Here is a 15,653-nt window from a genome sequence, read left to right on the forward strand (position 1 = left end):
AAAGAGGATGTGGGACCCTATGGATGCTTTGAAACCCCACATCCATGAACACTGCAAAGAAACTTGTGAATCAGGGCTCTAATATCCGTAAGAACAACCTATTGTCGCAATTAGAGATTGATGAGGTGCAATGTGCCTCATCCACGGTACAAAGATGCCACGGCAAGGGGGAGCCAGGATGACAGGTCAGTGCAGGGATGACATCTGCATCCCTGCATAACGAGATTGGGTACCAAGCCCCAAGAAGCACAGACACCCTGAACACAAGGGCAGCTGACCTGAGAGAACAGATAACAGAATCCTGGGGGAACACGACTACCTACCCGCCAAGGCTAAGAGACAAAGTACCAGATGAATCTCTACTGGAAGACGTGAACATGGCACTGATGACTATATCCACTGAAACCATCACTGAGACCAATCAGCTGATGTATGCAGTGGCAACAGTCATCCTGCACATGCTAGGCTACAAGATGAATAACAGTAGCCGGAAGGAGCAGGGGAACTCTCCATGGAAGAGGAGACTGGACAGCAAGATCACAGCAACAAGGAGGGAAGTTAGCTAACCCTAGTGCCAAGGAGATACAACAAGCTGTCCATAGATGAAGCTCTGGAGACTGCCAAGCAGAGGCTCACAGCTCTGGCTACCCACCTTAAGAGATACAACAGAGAAGCCGAGACCAGGAGAATAAATAGACTCTTCTCCAACAACCCAGCTAAGGTCTACTCTCAATGGCAGGGTAGTAAGAAGACCCAGATAGACCCACCAAAGTCTGAAACTGAGCTCTACTGGAAGAGTATCTGGGAGAAGGAGGCATTGCATAACACCAATGCCCAGTGGTTGCTCAAATTGAAAGCAGACCACAGTAGCCTCCCAGAGCAGGAACCAGTAGAAATTATCACTGCAGACATCCAAGAAAGAGTGTCTAAGATGAAGAGCTGGACAGCACCTGGGCCCGACATGATCCATGCCTACTGGCTCATAAAGCTAACCGCACTCCATGAACGACTGGCAGCCCAGACGAATCAGCTGCTAATATCGGGAATCCACCCAGAGTGGCTGACCCAAGGCCATACAGTCCTCATCATGAAGGACCCACAGAAAGGCCCGGTACCATCCAACTACCGGCCTATAACCTGCCTCAGTACAACATGGAAGCTCCTGTCAGGCATCATAGCAGCTGAGTAGGCACATGGATCAGTACATGAGTAGAGCACAGAAAGGAATTGGCAACAACACCAGAGGAGCCAACCACCAACTACTGATTGACAGGGCAGTCACCCACGGACTGTAAGACCAGAAGTACCAACCTGTGCACTGCCTGGATTGACTACAAGAAGGCCTATGACTCATGGTGTGCAGAAGAGGGAAGATGATCACCACTGAAGGGGTTGAACTACCTGAAGGCAACATAGCAGATGTTCAGGACAGCTACAAATACCTAGGGATCCCACAGACAAATGGCAATCATGAGGAGGCAACACGGAGATCAGCCACAGCCAAATACCTTCAGAGGGTGAGGCAGGTCCTGAAGAGTCAGCTGAATGGCAAGAACAAGATCCAGGCAATAAACACCTATGCCCTGCCAGTAATCAGATACCCTGCTGGTATAATATCCTGGCCACTGGAAGAAATGGAAGCCACTGATATCAAGACAAGGAAGCTCCTTACGATGCATGGAGGGTTTCACCCTAAGTCCAGCGTCCTGAGGCTATACACTAAGCGGAAGACAGGAGGACTAGTGAGCATCAGAGCCACTATGCAAATATGGCACGAAGAGTAGAAAATAACATACTGAAGTGCAATAGAATAACCGATTAGATCATGTATCAATTTTTCTGACTGGCATAGAATAGATAATTGTAGCAGCTTGATGGAAGTAGCTGTTGGACAGTCTAATGCCTGGATGGACCACTATCAATTTCAAGATGACAGCAAGATGAAAAGACTGTGAGTGTAGCATGAGGAATCTTAAATAATATTCTGTGCTCTTTAATTTGACAGCGATTGTGATTCATATCCGAGACTGGTGGTTGACATAAAGCAGTGTTGCACTCAGAGGGCTTAATTATGTGCTATGTATTCACGTTTTATCTTGTTGAGATTTTGTGAATAAGATTTTTTTTTTTTTTTTTACTTTTCACAATAAAAATGTATCACTTAATCTAGCAGTCATACGTTCAAGATTAAAAAGCCCTTTTTAGGAAGGATGAGTCCAGGTCATCCAGGTTCTACATTGATACCAGGCATATATAGAAGGTACTGAATCAATCACAGTCACAATAATGGCTCCTAAAATACATTTTTGGACTAAATAGTTCAATGAATGTATGAAACTTGACTATATACTAAAATAAGTCCAGGTGTTATGTTTGCAGTTCAAAAAGACCCAAATGCAAAAGACTCTCACAAAGGCAGGTTGAAGAAACAAAAAAATGACCTTTAATAACAAAAGCTGATTCCAGTCAAAGAAAACTGGCAGGCAACAAAAATAGAGAAAGCAGTCTAACCAGGGGCCCGTTGCACAAAACTAGGATAAGGGATTAAGCCGGGATATGTTGGTTATCCTGGCTCAATTTATCCGTGATCCGGTTGCACAAAAGCAGGATAGCGGAAAGTGGGATATGTTATGGGATAAATTACCATGGAGATTTATTCTGTGGAGTTAGCCTGCTCCAGACCAGGCTAAATTCCAGGATCTATTTAATCTCATCCACTGTCACTGTTACTGTGATTGCATGTCTGTCTCTCTGTCTCTCCCTCTCTCTCTCTCTCCCTCTCTCTCTCTGACTGCATTTCTGTCTGTCTGTCTGTCTGTCTGTCTGTCTGTCTGTCTGTCTGTCTGTCTGTCTGTCTGTCTGTCTGTCTCACTCTCCCTCTCTTGCTCTTCCTCTCTCACCCAACCGGTCAAGGCAGATGGCCGCCCACCCAGTGTCTGGTTCTGCTCGAGGTTTCTGCCTGTTAAAAGGAAGTTTTTCCTCGCCACTGTCGCCAAGTGCTTGCTCATGGGGGAATTGTTGGTTTCTTTGTAGATAAAAGAGCTTGGTCTGTACCAGCTCTATATGGAAAGTGTCCTGAGACAACTTCTGTTGTGATTTGGCGCTATACAAATAAAATTGAATTGAATTGAATTGAATCCCTTATCTCAGTCAGCAGTCATCACAAATGGAAACCAATAGTTATTCCACTGACCACTACACATATCACATTCAACTAGATCCACTGTCATTATTTAAACATTAACACAAAAACATAAGCATCATTAATTTCAACTTTAATTAATTTCAATCATTGTAGATAAATGATGATTTTAGATGTGTTTCAACCATCAGATAGACAGTTTCCCATAGACTATATATAAAATACACATCCAATATAAGTATAAATACACATCAAAGAATAACATGATGTTCCTTTATTGAATAAGGATAAATCAAAGGATCAGTTCCTTTCCAAATTGAAGTCACACAGTGACTCTACAAGATAGAAAGCACAGAATCAAAGCATATTATACAACACAAGAATAAATACACATTCAAAGGTCTGTATACAGTATAATACACCCCACATGTCTGCACACTGAAATAAATGCAGGACAAATCCGTACACAACAAATGAACAGACAAATGAATGAATGCAGGAGTCTGCAAGCTTGTGTACAGCACAAACATAAGAGGCCAAATCAATCTAACTTGATAAGATAAGAGAAATTATGTAAGAGATAATGCCCGACGAGGTGTCCATTATCAGAAATGAATGGACGACGCGGAGACGTGAACTGTCCAACGCGAAGCTCCGCTTATACCACTTACGAAAGAAATAAATATTAAATCAATTATTAATACGTTAATGTTATTTTCTACTGTTAAAATCGTAAGTTTTTCCACAAGAAGCGGCTGAGTGGACTATTTAGTATCTCTCGTTGTGACGCGTTGCCAAAGTAACTGGCTCTGGCCACAGAACCTGCAGCTCGGTCGGCCGCAGCTGTTATATTAGGCCTAATCAGTGGAGGGAAGTGAGATGATTGCTCAACGTTATGTTACGTGATACAAAGTATCATTTCAGAGGGCAAGAGCACCTCCTACCGCTTGTGTGTGTCCAGAGGATGATGCGAAATTTTGTTTCAAAGAATCAAAGTCAGATAGTTTCCTAAATCGTTTTTATTGCAAGAAATATTATCCACCATTCACTCTGATCATTAAATGTGTATCAAGCAAGTAAGTCTATCCTAAATCATTTTTATAAATATTATTTACCATTCACTCTGTATCAAGCGAGTAAGTAAGTAAAGTAAGCAAGACAGCTTCTGTTGCCACGGTTACCAACTAGCGTTTGAGCCAGCGCAATGATTTAGAACAATCAGGCTATTTGACCGGAACTTTTTTAAAGGTGTCCTACAACACTTTTTAACGGACACCCTGCAGCCAATCAGAATCCAGTATTCTTCCAGACCATGGTATAACAAGGAGTTATACAGTCTGATGGAGTTACATTTACACAATTTCCCTTACAATTTCAACTGATTCATAATCAGAGTACAACTACGTTTTTGGAGATGTTAATCAACTATTTGGATTGTAATTGTGATGTTTCAGCAGAGCAGTGAGTGGGTATTTGTGCGCTACTTACGCATTCAGGCAGTCTGCAATACTTTGCCACGCTTTCTCTCATTGTTTTATAACTGTGGCGGTGTTGCCTTTCTTTTTCATTTGGTCCTTCACCTTCTCATAAGCCTCCATGAGGACTTCTGCCTCCGACGGGGAAAAGTACGCCGCTCTAGTTGCCATGGTGAATCAGTGAATCTGTGATCGATGGCGGGGTCTATTTGAGGAAGCCGAGTGCACATACTTATCCAGGATAGGTTTCATCTGGCTTGTTGAATCCGTGTCCGCTTCATCTGCTTGGTTTTTGTGCAACCGATTAAGTCTGGACGCTCATGTTTTGGATTGGTTGAACTCAGCTCAGTCACTTATCCTGGATGTCTTAATCCTACTTTTGTGCAACGGGCCCCTGGAAGAAAGAAGAAATACAAATAACTAAACTAGTAACAAAACATTATGGCATGAGGAACACTGGCAGGAATACAGATGACGAACTAACAACAAATGCAGGACAAGACAACATGCAGATGACCTGACAACTGAGAGAGCAAAACACGCTGGGCTCTATTTTCGACTCCGCTGCCGGCGCAGTAGTATTGTAATGAACGTTGCCCTTCGTTTCCAGTTAATATAGAACCAAATGAGCAGGTTGACCGATAGGCTGCCACCACCCTTGACCGGGTTGGTCCGGTGTCAGAGACCAGAGAACAAACACTCCCAAATCCACACGTATAAACAATAAACCCCTTTATTTAACAAATAATTCATAAGCCACACAGTTTCTTTGTGAGAAAAGCAGAGAACAAACCAACCCTTAACACATCCCCCTCTCCAGGTCCCCCCCACCAGTCAACCACCTGCCCTGAGTACCACAGTACGCCCTTTCACCAGTTACAGATAAGCACACTATGTCATGCAAGCACACAGGTCACGTCACACGAAAGGAGATAAATACACTCTGAGTAAAACAAGGCTCACCAACCAGTTTCACTCTAGATTACCGCACACCTAATTTCACCCAATAAGGGGTGAGTGATTAACGGGGCGGGACCTGTATCGCCACTTGCCTATGGGCTCACTTCCTCTCAGCTCCTCACAAATACACTGCTGTGGTGATTCTATTAAAAGGTATAAAAGTTACACTTAGGCAACGAAAACTGGATGCGGACAATAACACACAAGACAGGTTACATAACACCGAATTTTAAAGCTTAAAACATCAAGTCCCCTTAGGTGGCCGGGTGGCCAAGACCCTCCCCCGGGGTCTAGGTTTGATCGTTGTCCACTATTACCCACGTCATTTCATTCCAAATACAAATGTAATCATAGTAATGCTTAACGTTATCTACAAAGATGGAGTACATCATTGCTTTGAGGAGGAGGAGGAGGAGGAGGAGGCCGAGGATTGGACCTCATATTTAGACATCAGAATCAGAATCAGAAATCCTTTATTTATCCCCAAGGGGAAATTGTTTTTGTTGCAGTGCTCCTTACAAGAAAAGAATAAGAATAAAATTAGAAAAGAAAGAAAAGAGAGAGAACTATATATATACAAAGCAAATATAAAAACAAAATCTAAAATTTCCAGTCATGTTATGATTATGAAAAAGAGAGAAAGTGTCGGCACAGCTTCAGGTGCTACCTGATATCGTTTTTCAAAACGTCTACATGATTCTATTTACCAACTGGCCATTTTGCTGAAAGCATGCAATTCTTTGACTGGAGACCCCAAGTCTCTAAGTCCCATTCTCACATGGGCCCCCTTAGCAGAACAATAATCAGGGCTGTTACAGCTCGTAGATGTTCACAAAACACAGTCACACATACAGAATCAGTCACGCAATCACATACACAGCATAATATAAGCAAGGTTAATAGCTGTGATGGAAACCCTGGCAGGCCTGGCACCTTGACGCTGTGCTACTGGGCTGTGAATAGACTCCAGTGCAGCAGGAGATCCAATCGTTTCCAGATAAGCTTTCAGCTCTGCCACTTTGTATGTTATGATGTTTCAGTCATGTTCAGAGAGTGGCTCTATTGGAGATATTTTCAAAAAAATGCAGATGGCATATGTCTGACAACTTCCAATTTTCTTTAAAAGGCACAACTATTTATAAAACTTCCAGGCACTCTCTCCTTGGCACTTTAGACACAACCTCCATTTCTCTGATGGATTGGCTGTCATATTTTGACAGTGCAGTGCTTCTTTCACTTTATAGACGTCTCTGTGCTCCTGACTGTGCATTGCAAGCCGTAGTTTTTCTCCCTTATCGTTACACTGCTGTTTCTGGCCTCCTTGTGTAAACAAACAAGCAGCAACTGAATGAAAAGGACTTTGTTTAACTTTGTTTAATTGTTTAACTCAGGTGATGGAGCTCATCAGAAATTACTTCCATGTTTCTAATGGCATGGAACTGATATGCATGCATGGGATAAACTGTATGTTAGTGTGTAAGCATGTGTGTAAGGTGTAATTATGTGTTATTTTATTTCAACAGCAGTAAATGAGATCACAACAATAAAAAAGGGAACAATATGGTTTAGACATCTTTAAAGCGTTAGTTTAAGACCAGCATCTAGGTTTGACATAGTAATGTTAGACCTATATGCCTATATACTTTTCTTTCAATGATTTCCCTCATTGGTTTTACCTAATTTGTCCCAACCTGCTTTTTTCGGTCATGTAGACATAAACAAAAACCCTATCTCCAAAATCTCTGCACTACAGCTGCTGAGTTACCTGTTGTTTTTTATCCCAGACTCACTTTGAAAAGCACTGGAATATTTTATCCAGCGGAGAGGTTAGAGGTTGTGCTAGAAATGTGGCTGATGTCCTCACAAGAAGAGTTATACAAATGAATCATGTGTCTGTGAGTGTGTTTTTTCACATGAGCGTCTGACCTCGTGGACATTGTCTTCCTGGTAAATCTGGTCCCTCCAGCAGGCCTGCGTGTGAGCAGCAGCTTATCAGCTCCGACCAGAGTTGCCCTCACTCCCAACCACCTCCATCGCCTGAGAGGAAAATAAATTGCACCCATGCAGTTAATAAGAATAAAAAATATATTGCGACGGAGTCTCACACAACCTTTACAAATACTGCGCAGAGACGTAGCTGGTGGGGGGAGTGTGTGTGTGTGTGTGTGTGTGTGTGTGTGTACTTCGACAAGAACTCGTTGGCATGGTGAGACATCTCCCAGTGTCAGATGGGGGGTTCGACCTGCTTCTCATGATGAACAGCCAAGGTGGTTCTCACCCTCCTCCACAAAACCAAACAAACATTTATTTCCTTCGTGTTACACTGCCAGTGTCATGGGTGCATATTGAATTTCTGACAACACCGTGACGATGTCTATGGAAGGTAATTACATATTGAATGTTCTTTTTCTTCATTCAGCTCCTGGAGGGGAAAATCCATCTGTTGCACCCAGTGATTGTATGGAGAAATCATGTTTCCTCAAGCCCTCAAACACAGCCATTTACATCGACATCAAAACAGGTAGAGCAGTGCGGGATATCAGCTCCATGGTAAATTAACTTCTGGCAATGCTGCACGTGAAACATTTCCTGTGAAATAAGGAGGATGTTCTATTATACTGTGCCGAAAAAAAGGAAACACTGAGTTCTTCCTACAAATATGATTTAATAGAAAGATGTTGTGTTGGGTTACAGTAAATGTCTTCTGAGAACTGCCTAGCAACTCAGTGCTATTCTGTTATGGGCTTCTCAGAGCTTTGTGGAGATTGGCAGGAAATGAGCAGAGGATAATGAAAGCAGAACATGAGCTGAATTTTGTGGCATTGAAATTTTCATTGAAAAGACACCCAGGTAAACAGCATCAGCGTGCTCCACTCTGCAACACAGAACAAAGGGCTTCCAATTGTAAGGGTGGAAACTGAGGTACTTTTACTCTGTAGCCAATATGGTTAAAAAATTGGACAGTTTATCCATTCAGTGAACGCAACTGGTGCAGGCATAATGATACCAAACCTGGTAACCTCACTGTAAATAGCGACACACAGTCCAGTGTTGCCAACTTAATATTCTCTTGCTAGCTTTGGCAATTTCTAAGACTTTTTTTCAACAAAATACGTAGCATCTTTTCAGCCAGCCGTTAACCTCCATTCCTTTGAAAAGAGTCATCAGTGTTTGTGAGTGAATGTGCTCTCATGTGTCAGTGGCTCTCTAGAATGTCTTCTCGGGGGTGGGGGGGTGGGGCAACAGCACTTATAGTCGATCAATCATCAGCCAGACAAAATGTGATCAGTGATGTAGAATGGGGTGTAGTGCTAGTTGTTTAAGTAGACCAGCCAGACCACACATATGACACATGCATGCATGAGTGCATATGCATGGTGAAATTGTGGTTTGTTTTGAAGGTTATGTAACCACTTCCTGCAGTGGAAAATTTACATACATTATTCAACTGTAACCGTCCACACATTCAAATGTTAGACTGACATTACGAAGAGTTTCATCATGTTGAGAGAACATGGACGTCACCTGGCATAGTCATTTGGAGCTGTAACCCCAAGGATTTTTTCTTCAGCCCTGAATAGCCCCAAATTCTGCTCAGCTTTAATTATCACTGTTGTAATTTTGTATCTTTAGTGAACTGTAGCAGGACAAAATTAATCAGAGAAGGTTTACAGGAAAATATGTGGAAATACTTGTGTCTTATTTGCTGACAGATTTCAAAGATGTCAAATACTCAATTGATGTCATTGCTCTGCCAAATGTTGGCTAATGGATATATGAAGTTTTTTTTTGTTTGTTTTTTTAACATACCAGTAAAAGGGTTGAAGCTGAAGCAGTGGCTCAAGCAGTTATGTCAGTCATGTTAAGCCAAGAAAACATTAATGGTCTGGTAAGGGCTATACACACCTAGAATTATAACTATAACAATAATTAAACTTTCATCATTTTAAAAATAGTTCCAACTCCAAATTGAAGTGTTCACACCTCTACTATAATGTTGACAGTGGCAATATCGTTGGGGTCACTTTAGAGTGATTGGATGACTGAAAGCAACACTGACAGCCAATCAGTCCAAATTTATAGGACCTCATGTTCAACATGACAGATGACATTGAGGAGAGACTTATAATTGAGCTTAAAAAAACGCATCCGTGTTTGATAGAACAGTATTAATAAAGATGTTATCAAGAATTAAGGTCATCTGGGATGCAATCAGGCTCACCCTCCAAATCAGTTTTTATTACTGGAGATAAGACTTCACTGTTGTGGTATGCAACGTAGGAGACATTTATATGATATAATAGGCTAGATGAAAAAACATTCTTTGGCACTTATGGGTTATCTGATGTTCATTTTGGCCTTATTTATTTCCTCTGTCAAAATGTTGACTCATAAAAGTAAGATTAAAATTTGTTTTTTCTGAGCAATGTTTAGCCATCGTAAGCTAAGAGTCTATTTACATACATTTCAGTTCTAAGTGTTTTGATGGAGAAGAATCTGGACTCAGCCCCCAATGGTTCACAGTCCAGCCACATCTAGTTAAGTAGTATTAAGCAGCAGGTTGTAATTAGCGTGCCATTAAGCAATACAGACAAATGAACACAAGTAGCCAAACAAATGAAACCGTCAAAGCGTCTACTCTAAGAAGAAGTTGCAGTGCAGAAAGAGGTCAATATAGGCTATGAAAATGTAGATAAAGCTTTCATTTCCAGCAGGCAGAACAAGCTGGCCAACTGTACTAACCTGGTTCTGGAACATTTCTTTGCAAAAGCATCACTGACAAAAGGATGTTTTTCTGCATTTTCATCTTTACTTGTTAACATTAGCTTGCTATAGACAGGACAAAAAACTATTTAATTGACTGTGCTGCTCAAAGGCAACTGGCAGCTTCCAGCAACTTTCAAGGTGGAATATTATCTTGCATGTTACTCAGTGCATGAAGTCGTGAATCAACTGACAGACCTTAAATGACAATGTGACAACTTTGTTTGTTGCCTTTGTTTTTATTGGTTTGCTTGCATGACGTATACTAGGTGATAATTTAATATTCAAGCACTTCAAAAATATGAACCAGATTCTATGAACTACTCACTTGGAGGCACATTGTTAGGGTGTTAATGTGTGTGAGAATGAGGTGTGCATCTATGTACCTATTCATGACTAATCAATGATCCTCAATGTACGTCTAGGGAACTTTTTTTTCTAAATGATTTAAATTGACTGTGGAACTATTTTTTTTCCTCAAAATGCAGAGCTTCCACATGAGTTTAATCTATTAATTCCATTCCACACAACAACATAAAAGTACTCTCTTAAAAGTATGCTGAGTAAGCTATTAGCAGATGACTTTGATACTGAAGAAGACTTAAAAATGCCATTGTTCTCAGGCAAGTTCTAAGGCATAATTTTTCTTTGATGTCTAAGTAGACATATGGGTGTAAAGTGGCGATTTACATTGGAGATGTCATCCACTGGAACTTTAAACACGCTGAAAGATACATGGTGTTTCATGTTTGAAGATTGTACTGAGTTATAAGTTATAAAGTTATTGAAAGATGTATTGTTGCATATGTTTTTGACTGCCAAACTGTACAACACTTGGTCATAGCCAAAGCATACAGAGCAACCTATAGGGGCCATAGACACCTAGTGGAAAAGTCATGTCACACACATAAGCAATTTCGAGCAGAGCAACTCTGACATAGTTGCTGTACCCAGCTGTTGGCCACACAGAAACCACACATAGCTGTTTTAAAATTTAAAGGTTTTTTAGGAGTATTATCAGCTTTGGACAAGGCTAAGCTAGCTCTTTTCCCCTGTTTCCAATCTTTATGCAAAAATGGGTTAACCATGGCTTGACATACCTTTCAACACTGGGATTTGAAAATGCTGGAATTTTTTTCACTGCTCTGCCCTGGGCTGTCCCATTACCATTACCACTGTCTACATACTGCTTTCATTTAGACAAGGGTACGCACAGCAAATCCTTAAATCATCACTTGGCACCCATTACTTTAAAATATCGGCAAAACAAGGATTCTATTCCTCCTCCTTGCCAGGCAAAGGAAGAGGCCAACAGAGGTAGGGACAGAGTCCTGTATAACTAAGCCAGCACAGTGACAAAGGAAATTAAACTTGCAAAGAGGTGCTACTTTACCACTTTACCACTTTAACAAAAATAACTCAAGGACAAAACACAGGTAAGCCGTTTAATGGTCTTATTAAGTAACAATGAAACGAATAACCAAAATCTCTCCACAGGGGCAAAAAACCACTGAACACAAAAGCACAAGATAACAAAGAGAGTCCCGAAAACAAAACAGTACAAAACTGCAGAGGCGGGCAGGCAGGAATATTAATATACAGGTGCTGGTCATAAAATTAGAATATCATGGAAAAGTTGATTTATTTCAGTAATTCCATTCAAAAAGTGAAACTTGTATATTATATTCATTCATTACTCACAGACTGATATATTTCAAATGTTTAGTTCTTTAATTTTGATGATTTTAAACGAACAACTAATGAAAATCCAAATTTCAGTATCTCAGAAAACTAGAATATCACTTAAGACTGATACAAAAAAAGGATTTCTAAAAATGTTGTCCGACTGAAAAGTATAAACATGAAAAGTATGAGCATGTACAGCAGTCAATACTTAGTTGGGGCTCCTTTTGCCTGAATTACTGCAGCAATGCGGCGTGGCATGGAGTCGATCAGGCTGTGGCACTGCTCAGGTGTTATGAGAGCCCAGGTTGCTTTGATGGTGGCCTTCAGCTCTTCTGCGTTGTTGAGTCTGGCATCTCGCATCTTCCTCTTCACAATACCCCATAGATTTTCTATGGGGTTAAGGTCAGGGGAGTTTGCTGGCCAATCAAGAACAGGGATACCATGGTCCTTAAACCAGGTACTGGTAGCTTTGGCACTGTGAGCAGGTGCCAAGTCCTGCTGAAAAATGAAATCTGCATCTCCATAAAGTTGGTCAGCAGCAGGAAGCATGAAGTGCTCCAAAACTTCCTGATAGACAGCTGCATTGACCTTGGACCTAAGGAAACACAGTGGACCAACACCAGCAGATGACATGGCACCCCAAACCATCACTGACTGTGGAAACTTGACACTCGACCTCAGGCAACGTGGATTCTGTGCCTCTCCTCTCTTCCTCCAGACTCTGGGACCTTGATTACCAAAGGACATGCAAAATTTACTTTCATCCGAGAACATGACTTTGGACCACTCAGCAGCAGTCCAGTCCTTTTTGTCTTTAGCCCAGGTGAGACGCTTCTGACGCTGTCTCTTGTTCAAGAGTGGCTTGACACAAGGAATGCGACAGCTGAAAGCCATGTCTTGCATACGTCTGTGAGTGGTGGTTCTTGAAGCACTGACTCCAGCTGCAGTCCACTCTTTGTGAATCACCCCTGCAGTTTTGAATGGGTTTTGTCTCACTATCCTCTCCAGGGTGCGGTTATCACTATTGCTTGTACACTTTTTTCTACCACATCTTTTCCTTCCCTTTGCCTTTCTACTAATATGCTTGGACACAGAGCTCTGTGAACATCCAGCCTCTTTAGCAATGACCTTTTGGGACTTGCCCTCCTTGTGCAAGGTGTCAATGATCGTCTTTTGGACAACTGTCAGGTCAGCAGTCTTCCCCATGATTGTGTAGCTTACAGAACTAGACTGAGAGACCATTTAAAGGCCTTTGCAGGTGTTTGAGTTAATTAGCTGATTAGAGTGTGGCACCAGATATCTTCAATATTGACCTTTTCCACAATATTCTAATTTTCTGGGATACTCAATTGGGGGTTTTCATTAGTTGTCAGGTATAATCATCAATATTAAAAGAAGTAAATACTTGAAATATGTCGGTCTGTGTGAAATGAATGTATACATTATACAAGTTTCACTTTTTGAATGGAATTACTGAAAAAAATCAACTTTTCCATGATATTCTAATTTTATGACCAGCACCTGTACTAGCAGTCAACAAGCAGCAGCTGCATGGCAGCGCAAACCTCACCAGGAACGATGACTCAGGGAACAGAGATCACGAGCTGAATTCAGGATACCAAGAAGATCTGACAAGCAGAGGCAAGAAACATGAAGCTTAAAAACTTGTGGAGATATTTGCAGGATACTGATCATCTGCACTGTTTGCCACTAAACACTGCCAGCCACACCTCCAAATCTGCACAAAACACAGAGATCATGAGACACCCGAAACACAGCAGAACAATACCAAAAAAAACCTGAACCCCCACAGAAACAGGTTGGTTGGTACTGAACCACATCCTGCAGCACCTTGACTACCCAGGGACATGTGCAAGGATCCTATTTGTAGATTTCAGCTTGATGTTCAACACTATCATCCAAAAGATCCTCCACTCAAATCTCATCAAGCTCACTGTGCCAGCCTCCACCTGTCAGTGGACAACAAACTTCCTGACAGACAGGAAGCAGCAGGTGAGGCTGGGGAAAATCAGATCCAGCACCCGGACCATCAGCACTGGAGCCCCCCAGGGATGCTATGTGTGCTATTCTCCCTCTACACAAATAAATGCACCTCAGGAGACCTGAACACGCTCAAAACTGTCGAAATGACAGTGGACATCAGGAGAAGCCCCTCAATGCTGCTCCCTATCTCCATCCTCAACAAGACTGTTTCCACTGTGTCTCCCAGGATCTAAGGTGGACTTCAAACATAGCCTGAATCATCAAGAAGGTGCAAAAAAGGATGTTCTTCCTGCGTCAGCTGAGGAAGTTCAATCTTCCTCAACAGCTGCCCATCCAGTTCTACACAATAATCCAGTCTCTTCTATGCACATCTATCATCGTCTGGTCTGTGTATGCCACCAAACAGGACAAGAACATTTGCAAATGGACTATAAGGACTGCTGAGAAAATCCTTGGTGCCAACCTGCCTTCCATTCAGGACTTGCCCACCTCCAGACTGAGGAAAAAGGCAGGATGCATCACTGCAGACCCTTCACACCGGGACACAATCTGTTCCAACTTTTCCACTCCGGTTGGTGCTACAAATAACTGAATGCCAAAACAACCAGACACAAAACAGTTTCTGCCCACAAGCCACCATCCTGATGGACAGTAAGAAAATCATACAGTGTCACTAACCCTCTGACACAAAAATGTCCACTGACTGGCCATTTAAAATCTATTAATGTATAGTTTTTAACATGTACATTCATTATTCACTGTAACTGTCAACATAAATACCTGCACATTGTAAATTTTGTTTGTTATAAAATTGTTTATAGCCTCATTAGTCTTTGTAGAAAATATTTTTTTGTCTATTTTGTAATTTTGCTCTGCTTAACTTATTGTTTGGCCCTGTTTTTTTGTCTTTTGTATGTCCTTTTTTCTTTTTCCCATGCAACTACATTGAGTGTAATGTTTAAACCAGAATCAAATTACCTCTGTGTGATCCAGTAAAATCTGTGTGACTATTTCACAAAGGCTGCACGGTGGCGCAGCAGGTAGTGCGCGTGCCTCACAGCGAGAAGGTCGCCGGTTCGATTCCCGGGTCAGGCCTTTCCGTGTGAAGCTTGCATGTTCTTCCCGTGCATGCGTGGGTTCTCTCCGGGCACTCCAGCTTCCTCCCACAGACCAAAAACATGCTCATTAGGTTGATTGGTGACTCTAAATTGCCCCTAGGTGTGAGTGTGAGTGTGAATGTATGTGCCGAGATAGGCTCCGGCTCCCCCATGACCCCGAAAGGGATAAGCGGCATAGAAAATGGATGGATGGATGGATATTTCACAAAAAGGATGACTCTGACATTACTTCATTAAGTAGGGATAAGCCTACTCCCATTTGGTGAGATACATGCACAACATGTTATACTTTTTGGCAGGTACTCCATCCATCTTCTTCTTCTTTTTCTTCTTCTTGTTTTATTGGCTGTTGCCATTTGAGTGAATGCCTTCTCATCAATAGATGTTACAGGTAATATTCTAAATAGTGCCACCTGATGTACTGGAGGGGAATGTAGCAAAAATATCAAAATATCAAATAGACAGTAATGCTTCCTGTTAATGTTACTCCTGTTTTTTTTTTTG

The sequence above is a fragment of the Chaetodon trifascialis genome, chromosome 17 (genome assembly GCF_039877785.1).
Source record: "Chaetodon trifascialis isolate fChaTrf1 chromosome 17, fChaTrf1.hap1, whole genome shotgun sequence".
Classification (NCBI taxonomy): domain Eukaryota; kingdom Metazoa; phylum Chordata; class Actinopteri; order Chaetodontiformes; family Chaetodontidae; genus Chaetodon; species Chaetodon trifascialis.